The sequence below is a fragment of the Chionomys nivalis genome, chromosome X (genome assembly GCF_950005125.1).
Source record: "Chionomys nivalis chromosome X, mChiNiv1.1, whole genome shotgun sequence".
NCBI classification, from domain to species: domain Eukaryota; kingdom Metazoa; phylum Chordata; class Mammalia; order Rodentia; family Cricetidae; genus Chionomys; species Chionomys nivalis.
In genome coordinates, this window is record NC_080112.1 from 128,977,227 (window position 1) to 128,985,320 (window position 8,094).

Genomic DNA, 8,094 nt, shown 5'->3' on the forward strand with positions numbered 1-8,094 from the left:
TCTTCTCCAAAGCAACATACCTTTTTACTTTAATTTTGAAGTCAAGGTATTTTCAAAATACCTCTTGAATTAATTTAGCAGCATTTATAAACAAATATCTTTTAGCAGCTGTTGCTCCTTCCTCATCATTCAAACAATTCAAAGAGAGCATTATAACATATACTATCCAGACTCTCTGTGTATTTTTCATCCTTACACGGCTTTATTTTAACCTCTTTCTTTTATTTTTATTTTTTTATCTTTTTGAGACAGGGTTTCTCCGCGAATCTCTGTCCTGGAACTCCCTCTGTTGACCAGGTTGTCCTTGAACTCACAAAGATCTGTCTGCCTCTGCCTTCCAAGTGTTGGGATTAAAGGTTTGTCACCACACCCAACTACTTTCTTCCTTTCTTTCCATCATCTGAGTATCCAGAATTGAAATCAGGCCATTTGGCTTGGCAGCAGGTACCTTAACTGTCTAAGCCATCCTGCTGGTCCTTGCTGGTGCTGCTTCTTTAAAGATTTTTAGTTTTACCATTTTAAAATTCTCTGTGTACATACGCCTGTTTGTGGCCATGTGTATGTGAGTGTGTGTGCCCCACAAGGCCCTAAGTGTCAGATGTCCTAGGGCTAGAGGTATAGGTGGTTACCAGCTGCCTGTGGTGGGTGCTGGGGATCAAACTCAGGACCTCCGGACAAGCAAGCAGCACATGCTCTTAATGGCTAAGCCATCCTGCCGGTCCCAGCTGCTTGCTTCTTGATGCAACATTTGGTCACCAGGGCAGCCTGTGAGTCGGTATTGTCCAATAGAACTGGGATTGATGATGGATGTGCCGTCTGCTACGCTGTTGAAGAGCTGAAATATGCAACTGTGACCCGGAAACTGCAGGCGGTGATATACGTGACTACTGGCTACCACCCTGGACAGTGGAGATGTTCCAATCACTGAATAACGTTCTGCTGGAGAGCACAACACTCCTGGGAACCAGCCCTGAGCTATAACCTGTCATTGATTTTGCTTCTGGAGTGGGAACATAGGCAGCTGGAAAAGGGAGCACTGAGAAGGGATCTGTGCATGGGCAGTGGGAGCCCTATCAGCCCCAGGAGTTCTGGGAAACAGCAGAATTCACATCTTAGGATAAGGCTGTCTCAAATGTCATGGAACTGGCATATTTCTCCAATTTTCCCGTTTAGTTCCTGTGACTTTTTGGGCACTTCCACTTGTCCTGCGCAAGAGAGGACACTGGCTCTAAAGGGTCTCAGTCACAGAACAGGAACAGTCAATGCTGTCAGGGTCTACAATATTGGTTCCCATAGGGTCCTGGTCCTGACCTCTAGGCTCAACCATAGTGTTTTATATATGCCTTCAGAGAAGTTGTCTCATATGTATTTTTTATTTCATTTAGACAATAACTTTATTCCATAATATTCTTCTACTTTGTTTTTCCTACTGAATAGAGTATGTTTCAGAAATATTCCATTGAAATCATTTTTTAAAGATTTTCCTTCTTGGCTGTCTTTATTACAAAAAAGCTTAGGCTGGGGAGAAAAGGACCTTCGGGGGCTTGACTGAAAGAACAGAAAAGCCTCGTGTTTAGCTTATAGATTTCAAAGGCAATTGTTGAGACTGCACTTTGCTTCAAGTCATTTCAGGATGGTGATTTTCCTGTTAAAAAAACAAACAGGCGTTTGCTCGGTGCTAAATTCAGGCAGTGTGTGGGCTGATTAGATAATGGAGTAGGCAATCAATGCATTAACTCCCAGGATGCCTACTGCAGCGGAAGGAAGCAGACTTTTAGGCAAGGTAGCTTCCAGCATGGGAGGTAGCTTCCAGCGTGGGTAGTTGTGGATTCAGTCCACTTCCGCAGCAGACAACAATGTTACTTTTGATGCCCTTTGAAGGATGTCTAGACTCCTAGTTTCTTTTTCTTCTCCCACCTCCTTCAAACATTCCAGACTGGCCTTGAAATCCCTGGGTAGCTTCTTGAACTTCTGAGCTTATTTATACCTTCACCTCCCAATAGCAGGAATTACAAGCATTGACCATCTTGCTCAGCTAAGAATGCATCATGTATACTCCTCCTACCTTTTCCCATTTCCTTGACTGTTCAGTGAGGATGGATGACAAGGGCTATTGAGATCAGACTCTGCCCTGCTCTAAGTTACTCTATATTGTGGAAAACAGTGGGGTTTCAGGCTGTGCCTTGCTTTGGGAGATTCCATTTGAGGATGGAGGATGATTTTCCAACTTGGGGCACCTATAAAAAAAACACCATCTATCCTACACCACCCACAAGGCACAGGCTGATAAATAACATTCCTAAAAGTAGAAAAAGTGCTGTCCTAATGACAGGAAGCTAAGAACTTGGGTTGGCTCAGAAAAAGTATAGCCTTCAAGTCTACTCCCACTGAGCTACCTCCATGAGGGTGGCCCCACGTTCCACATGTACCACAACCCACCAAAAGAGCATCACGACCTAGGGACCAGAGGTCCAAACACATGTGCCGATGCGGGACATTTTACATTCCAACCAAATCAGAGAGTTTTGTGTAGAACAGATTATAAGAAAGCAAGGGTGGGTAGGGAGCTATTGAAATAAAACCTCGATTTGAAACGGACAGTAGCATTTGGGCAGTATGGAGGTTTGAATGAGAATGGTCCCCCAAAGCTCATATGCTTGAATACTTGGTTCCCCAGTTAGTGCCACTGTTTGGGAAGGATTAGAAGGTAGGGTCTTGTATCAGGAGGTGTGTCACTGGGATAGGCTTTAAGGTTTGAGGAGCTCACATCAGGTCCAACTCTGTCTGCAGTTTGTGGATCAGATGTGAGCTCTCAGCTACGTAACCATGACTGCCTACCTGCTGCTTCCCTCCCTGCCAGGATGATCATGGACTAGCGATGTGAAACTGTAAGCAAGCCCCCAATGAAATGCTTCTTTTAATAAAATTCTTGATCATGGTGTTCCCTCAGAGTAATAGAACAGTAACTAAGGCAGGTAGAGAGGCAGCGGTGTGATAGCAGATGTAGGCAGAGCCAGCAAGATTTCTGATGGGTTGAGCGGCTGAAACACCTAGAAAGATGGAGTTGTCATTTCTTCTCCATCTCTCACATCTATCTTCTGTCCCGTTTCACTGCCACTTTCACTGTAGGTCCCATTGAATTTCAGTGCTGTTATTGCTTTCAAGCAGATCATTGTGGGAAATGGGTTAGTTCAGTTCGGGCCTTTGTGAAGGCTTAGCAGCTGCTCACAAAGTCCAAAGTGTAACACGGAAAACCTGCTCCAGTTCAAATGCAACTTGTCTGCTCTGCAATTCAGTCAGAAATTAATCCTTCATATGAGATATTAAGAGATATTGGAACCTTAAAGAGGTGGTTAGGAGTCTGAATGGATTAGATCATGCAAGTCCACTCTAAACCCAGCTTAGCTAGGTCACATGTGCGATCACTGTGTTTCACCATGTGGGTCTATCACTGACTGTTTCAGGATCCTGCCAGCAAGAGTATTACCCAATTTCCAGTTCCTGGCAAACACTAACGCATTTTCTATCTCAGTGGATTTGCCTCCTTTGAACATTTCATATCAATGGAATCATTCAGCATGTGTGTGTGTGTGTGTGTTCTATCTTGCTTTTTTAAACTGATATAACAGTTTTGAGGTTTCTGTTCCAGACACTTATCTTCGCAGTACTGGGTCTTCTTATGTTACCCAGTTGGCCCTCTTTCCTCTCTGACTCTGTAGTCATCCTAAATGGTTTATTCTAGTTGCACGAAATCCACTGCCTTGACCTCAGACTTCTCTTTTAGTTTTTCACCAAATGCCCATCCAAACCACTCTGCAACCCCAGGCAGTGAAGACAAGAGACTCAGTCTCCCATGTCAGAATGCTCAGGCTCCCTCAAATCTTTTGTCCATCTGCAGATGGAAAGTGTAACCCAGAGGCAAGAGCTCAGAGAGACTCAAAACCCAGATCAATCTTCACTCCTGATGTGGCTCATTTGCCGGCTTAGGGCCACTTCCTCTGAGTTCATTTCTCTATCTGGGCAATAAAGAATTGACTTTCAGAGGTATGCTAGGGTCGAATCATGTAGTGCACATGAATTGCTCAGCACATAGCATCACCAATCAATCACCCACTTCCTATATCAATTTCCTGTTTGTCCTTTCTGGTAGAACTGCCACAAATGTAATGACTTAAGCCAAAGACAGATCCTCTTACGCTTCCTGAGGGCAGAAGTCTGCACGGAGTCTCACAGGGCTAACATCAAGGCATATGAAAAGCTTCATTTCTTTGAGACGCTCTTGGGGGAAAATCCATTTTTTTTTTGAGACAGGGTTTCTCTGTAGCTTTTTTTGGTTCCTGTCCTGGAACTAGCTCTTCTAGACCAGGCTGGCCTCGAACTCAGAGATTCGCCTGCCTCTGCCTCCCGAGTGCTGGGATTAAAGGCATGCGCCACCACCACCCGGCGAGAATCCATTTTCTTGACGTCTAATTTCTGGAGACTGCAGGTGGCTGTCTTTCGCTCTTTCTAGTCATGTCTTAGACTTCTGCTTCTGATGTTCTGTTGTTCACTCCAACCCACATGCGATCGCAATTATAAAGATCCTGGAATGACGAATCACAATGTGAGAATACAGGATCCTCCCTCCCTTCATAAGATCGTTCACTCCATCAGTCAAGTCCCCCATTGCCATGTAAAGGAACTGGACAAGTGCCTCAGACGAGGAAGTACTACCATACCATCTCTGAGATCTGTGTCAACACCCGCAAGACCTGGGTTTTTCCCTTCAGTGCCTAGGGCTAGCTCTCTCCAGGTCTATCTACATCCCACTCTCTTCTTTTTTTCCTCTTTTTTTGGATTTTTTGAGACAGGGTTTCTCCGTAGCTTTTTGGTTCCTGTCCTGGAACTAGCTCTTGTAGACTAGGCTGGCCTCGAACTCACAGAGATCCGCCTGCCTCTGCCTCCCGAGTGCTGGGATTAAAGGCGTGCGCCACCACCGCCCGGCCCCACTCTTTTCTCTTATTATTATTAGCTCATGCTCATTTTTTCTATTATCATTAGTATTATTTTATTGCCCTTCGAGACAGGGTCTTTCTACATAGCCATGACTATCCTGGAACTCACTATGTAGACCAGGTGAGTGTTAAAGTCCGAGATCCACTTGTCTCTGCCTCCCCAGTACTGGGATTTACCACTCCCAGCTCTCCTGCTCCTTCTGGACAACAGAATTTAAGAAGTTTTCGCTAGAGCACTCTGGTCCTTCCCCACTTGGAGCTAAAGTCCTGCAGGCTATCTTTATGCAGAGACTTTTGGCTGTCTGTTACAGGGCATAAACATCTCTCTAATCTCAGGGTTGAAAACTGATCTGGATGTAAGGGAGACGGAGGCATGAGGACCAAGAGTTTAAGGTCATCCTTGGATCCAGAGCAAATTTGGTGTCAGATTGGGCAACATGAAACCTAGGCACAAATCCCCGCAAATTAAATATGAAATTAAAAAAAATTCTAACTGACCATGCTGGCTAGTTTTATGTCAACACAAGCTTTAGTCACCAGAAAAGAGTGAGCCGCAATTAAAAAAATGAACCCCAAAGATAAGCTGCAGGAAAAGCTGGAGGGCATTTACTTCTCTCTCTCTCTCTCTCTCTCTCTCTCTCTCTCTCTCTCTCTCTCTCTCTCTCTCTCTCTCTCTCTCTCTTGTTTTTTGAGACACGGTTTCTGTGTAGCCTTGGCTGTTCTGAAGTTTGCTCTGTAGACCAGGTTGACCTTAAACTCACAAAGATCCACCTGCACCTGCCTCTCAAGTGCTGGGATTAAAGCCCGCTGTAGGGCATTTTTAAAATTAGTGATTGATGGGGGAGGGCCCAGCCCATGGTAGGTGGTACCAATCCTGAGACACTGGTCCTGGATTCTACAAGAAGGCAGGCTGTCCAAGTCATGTGGAAGAAGTCAGTAAACAGCAATCCGTGGCCTCTGCATCAGCTTTTAGCCCCAGGTCTCGAGTTCGTGTCCTGACTTCTTCCTTCAGTGATGAACAAAGTAAGCTAAATAAACCTTTTCCTCCTCCTTGATTTTGGCCATGGTGTTTCATCACAGCAGTAAGAGATGGTTCTACACTCCTTGGTGGGAGTTCCCGACTTTCTACTGCCCGGCCACACATTTGCCTATCTGAAAGGTGTGAAATGTTATTCTATTTGAATTACCATGGTTTTGATTAGCTGTGGGGTAATCCATAATAGGCTTGTAAATACTCTATATGCTTTCACGTTGCGGTAAGATTTATTGGTTTTGTTTTTGTTCTTTGTGACAAGGTTTCATATAGCCTAGGCTTGTTTCACACTCATTAAGTAGCTGAGGATGACCTTGAACTCCTGACCCTTCTGCCTTTACCTCTACCTCCCCAGCACTGGGGTTACAGGTGCACACTACCACACCTTGTTTATGGAGTGTTGGGAATAGAACCTAGGGCTTCATGCATGCTAGGCAAGCAATCTCAAAACTGAGTTACAGGCCGGGCGGTGGTGGCGCACGCCTTTAATCCCAGAACTTGGGAGGCAGAGGCAGGCGGATCTCTGTGAGTTCGAGGCCAGCCTGGTCTACAAGAGCTAGTTCCAGGACAGGAACCAAAGCTACAGAGAAACCCTGTCTCGAAAAACCAAAAAAATCAAAACAAAACAAAACTGAGTTACATATCTGGCCTTGTGGTATGATATGCAATACGTATTAGTCTCTGCACCTGGTTCCCAAATGAACTCCTGAAACTATGGTAGAAAACGGCTCTAAGAGAATATTAATTCTAATACTTGGCTTTTGATTTTCATGGTATGGAGTTCTTAAATCCCTTGGACTTCCCTATATAATAAGATCATCTCTTGATCTAATGAAACAACTCTTGGTAGCTCTAGGATGGTGTCAGTTTGGGAGCTTGCTGCGAGCAGAAACAACTAAAGCTGTCAGCATCAAAATGGAACCCCTTATGCTAACCTCTACAAAGCAATTGTTTCTTCAACTTTGACATAACTTCGGTTGTTAGTCATTATGGCAGAGGATATTGTTTCAAAATATCTGACTTGACCCTCTTCTTTTTCACCTTAAGTCTTCCCCTTGTTCCAAACTTTCTGAACATAGGCATAGTTTACTATGGTACAATTACCACTGCCTTGCCCTAAGCTCTCTCTTCTGCTTTTACAGATGCCTCTAGCAGTACAGACACACAGCAATTAACATAGTGCACGTTTATGTCCCTGCCTAGAATGCAAGTTCCCTAAGGGAAAGGACTACGGTGCAGCTAATTGGAAGGGATACTCAATATATTCAACAACCATTTGCTGAGAAATGGTCCTAGGAACAAATTACAGGTGGGTATGAGGTATCCAGAAGCAAAAGTGGACAGGGAAGGAATTCTCTATATTTGGAAGTTTTATATTCTGGATCCCCCTTGATATTTTATGGCATTTTCAAAAGAGGGAATATGTATTATAAATACTTACTTTTTACTGTGTGGCCAGCCCTGTGTTATAGGTACTGCTCAATGGTCTTCCCAACAGCAGCGAAGGGAAGGCATTGACACACATTTCAAAGAGAAAGAGCAGCACCAAGAGAGGAAGGTAACAAAGCCAGTAGTGGGGAATGGCCCGGCAGCATCTCTGAGGCAGGTAGAGAAAGCTGTGCTCTTAGCCAAGCATCTCCTGCTGAGACACTAAGTGGCTTGTTTGTGCGTGAGTCACATTCGTATTATCATTTAGGTGTTGGAGTTTCTAAGAAAAGGGAGAAAGATGGAACACTGAGAATGTTAGTCACTGTGTCACCTTGGGGGCAAGTGAATTCTGATTTTTGTCTACAGTACCTAAGCACCAATCGCAATGCCAGTAATAAAATGAGAACCTGGAACAAGTAAACACCCAGGGCTGCTGAAAGGAACACTTGTCTCAGGGCAGGGCTGGATGGAAGCTAAAGGTGCTCCTCGGGAGAAACATGTCCGTACGAAATCTTTTCACCTACCTTTGATGGATGTGCTAATCTTCTCAGGTCAATACAGGCTCACCCCCAGCAATGCACTGTTAATAACTTATTTAAAAAGTAGCTGGCTTCTATAAATGGACTGCGCCGTCAATGT